This window comes from Gossypium hirsutum, chromosome D04, assembly GCF_007990345.1.
Source record: "Gossypium hirsutum isolate 1008001.06 chromosome D04, Gossypium_hirsutum_v2.1, whole genome shotgun sequence".
Lineage (NCBI taxonomy): Eukaryota > Viridiplantae > Streptophyta > Magnoliopsida > Malvales > Malvaceae > Gossypium > Gossypium hirsutum.
Genome location: NC_053440.1, coordinates 34856266 through 34859936, shown reverse-complemented (window position 1 = coordinate 34859936; position 3671 = coordinate 34856266). Strand labels below are relative to the sequence as shown.

The following is a 3671-nucleotide window of genomic DNA, read 5'->3' as shown; positions in this document are numbered from 1 at the left end:
GAAAAACTGGTCCCAATTCTTGCATCCACTGAATAATCCAATCTAGCTTTGGATAACAACTCTCACCAACTTCTTGTTGAGCTTGTGTCAACCTCTAAGATAAAGCTGGTGTAGCTGTCGCTTCTTTTTTTTGCTTGTTCCAATATTTTATCAGTTTGGTTCGTAGCTCAATATATTGTTGGAATAAAGTGTCTCTGATGATACTTCTAGAAGGTTTCAGCGACTGCTCAGTGGATGTCGCAGGTACACCTGCCTTTTTCATAAGGCCATCACTAGATGAGGAAATAAAATTCCCACCTTCTGGCTACTAATGCATCTCTTAATGTTTTGGGGGATCTATTTACCGGTGCAGACCTATTTTTTCTACAAAATAGCATAGAGTAAAATTTCTCTAAAAGTATTAACATTAGAAACATTTAAAGTAGGTAATATTCATGTACACACAAATTGAATCCACATCTTAGCCTCAGGAAACATAATTGCTTGATGAAAAGATACTGGGATATTGGTGCTTGCACGATATTTCCATTCACCCCTCCCTTCAGTCAAAAAGTTTATAATACTATCCATATATATATCTCAAAAATATTCTAAATCAATTTCATCAATAAAATCATTCTCACAGTATGGAGCATTATAAAAGTCGCAAATAATTCGAGGGGTTACTCACACTTCCTTCCCCTGCATAAGTACCATATCCCATATATGGCCTTAAGTATTTCTAAACTCTTACTCCTGTAAAGACGCATAAAACTGTTGAAAAATAAGGACCACAGCATTCTCTTTGGGGATCATCCAAAAATGTTCCCACCTATGATATCTTAGTAAAGGACATATTTTCTTACAAAGGATCACCAACGGATCAAATCCCCTCTTTTGAATGAATGTTTTTCCCTGAAGTTCATTAAAATATTTTTCAACATTTGGATTTGGAAAGGTAGAGGGATTTTGAACCATCAATGGCTCTGTTTCCATAGTGCACCTAATCCTTTGAGGCGTGATATTTCAATCCTAATGAAATACTAAGCAAATAATTCAATGGAACCTTAAAAGGTTGAATTTAAGAACCCTTAACCTAAAATATATAGTCGAACTTTATTTGAATTCCTTGCTTTCCCATGATGTTCCCACTCCTTATTGTACTGAGGATGATTGAAGAGTTTGTAAAGAGGAAATAGAATGTTTAAGAGACTGAGGGTTTAGTGTTTAAGAGGTTTTGAGAGATTTGAGAGAGTTTGAAGGATTATGGCTTAAGAGGTGTTTCAATTAGAAGTAAATATGGTTTTAAGTTATAAAATAGAGTTTTCAAGGGTTAAAAATTAGTTAAGTAAAGGGTAGATCATTGGGTTGCGCGAATGGGTCGGATCAGCCCTGTAGAAAGTTACAGCGATGTCGCGACACAGGGGTTCCGTGTCGCAACATATCCATCAGTTTGGAAGTCTTGGGGAAATTAGTTACTATGTCGTGACCCACTGGATCCATGTCATGACATATTTGTGTTCTTTGTCGGTATCTGTATTATATGCATGATGACGTGACATAGGGTTTCTATATCATGACACCGACTCTGTTTCAGCCAAAAATTCCATCTTGAGGATGTCTCTGTCTAAATATATATCAAATAAATGTTAGAATCAAAACTCCACAGTTAGTTAGTATATAATAATTTACAACAGTTAAGCAATTCAAACATTTTTAAGTTTTAAGCAATTCAAACATTTTTAAGTTTTACTATCGGATTCATCCGACAATGTCATCAATTCACCGATGAAAGATTTTCATGTTCTGTCGGTATTAGTCCATCTTCTATCACACCATTCCACCTATGCCCATTAGTCTCTTTCCTTAAACTTAGTTATTCTTTCTGCATGCATAAAAGGAAGCGTGTCCCTTGACTCGAGGACGTTAGAAATAAATAATTTTTTACATTTCTCCCCTAACTTTCTCTTACCTTCCTCGCTCGATTGATGGCCACATTTAAAAGTTTCAATCTCACCATAAATTTTCATAGTTAATTCATTCTTCTCCAAATCAATGGTGGATCTTTAGGTGTTTCTTTTACTGTCTCAGCTGCTGGTGCATTATCTTCCTCTGGTTCAGGTTCATTTCCAGCTTCAAAGGAGTTATCTTTAGGTTTATTAGTATTGTCCACAGTTACCTCTGGGTAGGTATTTCCAGGCTACTCGGTACTTTGCCCAATCGGAGAGCTATAGCCTTCACATGCTCCTTATCTTCCCTCCGTGGGTTATTTTCCCTGTTACTGGGAATACTTGTTCCAATTTGTCTTTTGATATCTCCCATCGTGCTCATTAATTGGCTCATCTAATCCTCGAGCTTTGTTAATGTTCTTGTTGAGTTGGTGCACTCAAATTGCACCTACTTGACATTTGTTCTCATTGATTCCATTTCTCCCTCAATTATGTCTAGTCTTGACCACATGTAGTATGGCCACTAGGGTTAGCCCTATCCTGCGGTTTCTACAAATAAGGAGATTGATAATTAGTATTTTAACTTGATTTGAATTGTTACCTCCTCCTTGGTTTCCTCCCAATCTCACGTTTAGGTGATCGAGCTAGCTGGGATTGTATGTATTCAAATAAGGGTTTCTACCCCTATTCCCAATGTAGTTTATATTCTCAGCAGGATTATTGATATATTGGAAGAGTGGCTTGTCTCCTCCATGCATAGACAGTGTAGAAGCAGATTCAATACGGTTAAGTTTATCCACTATTTGCTGATACTTACAATCCTCTTGGATAGCTTTGACCATAGTAAGTTTTTGGCCATATTTGAATCGTTCAATCGACCACTGACAAGATTTTAGTTCCATGTTCTCAATGATTTCGTACGCGTCCTCATACGTTCTGTTCATAAAGGCTCCTTCTCTTACTCCGTCTAGTCCAGATCGTGCATTTGCATCCAACCCATTATAAAATACATGTTGTCGCATCCACTTAGGAAATCCGTGGTGCGAGTATTTTTGAATCAATATTTTCAAATGTTCTCATGCCTCATGGAAACTTTCTCCCTCAATTTGTCTAAAAACAGCAATCTCTTTTCTTAATTGAATTGCTTTCCTAATTGGGAAAAACCTCTGTAAGAACTTTCCAACGAGTTCATCCCATGTCGTGATAAACCTTGGTGCCTGTAACACCCCTAACCCTTATCCATCACCAAAATAGAGTTACGGAGCATTATCGTACAAACGAAACATTAAAACATACATTTCATACATTAATACAAACATAACATAAATTATTCATTCACATACATATTGTCCCTAAATCGAGCCCTCGAGGCCTTGGAAATACATTAAAAATAATTTGGGACTAAATTAGAAACATTTGGAAAGTTTAAGAAAAAGTTAGAAAATTTTGACTGTAGGGATCACACAATCGTGTGCCTCCCACGGCTGAGACACACGCCCGTGTCTCAGGTCGTGTAACTGCATGACTTGCAAGCAATAAAATCTACAGGGGACACACGATCGTGTCACCGGGTCGTGTGTCACACACGGCTGAGTCACACGCCCGTGTCTCAGGCCGTGTGGACATAAATTTGCCCAAAATCAAGCCATTTCCAACACCAAAACACGTATACATATTTGGGCCTTTTGTACACATAATCAAGGCACTAAAACCCTATCAAAACATACACAAAATAACCAATTA

The 3671-nt window shown here is 37.4% G+C and overlaps 1 non-coding gene across 1 annotated transcript; it reads left to right on the top strand.

The window, feature by feature from the left end:
- Positions 1-2960: 2960 nt before the first annotated feature.
- On the top strand, positions 2961-3066 carry LOC121216534 (small nucleolar RNA R71). The gene has a single exon (XR_005912714.1). It is a non-coding gene; the product is annotated as a small nucleolar RNA R71 (small nucleolar RNA).
- Positions 3067-3671: the final 605 nt, after the last annotated feature.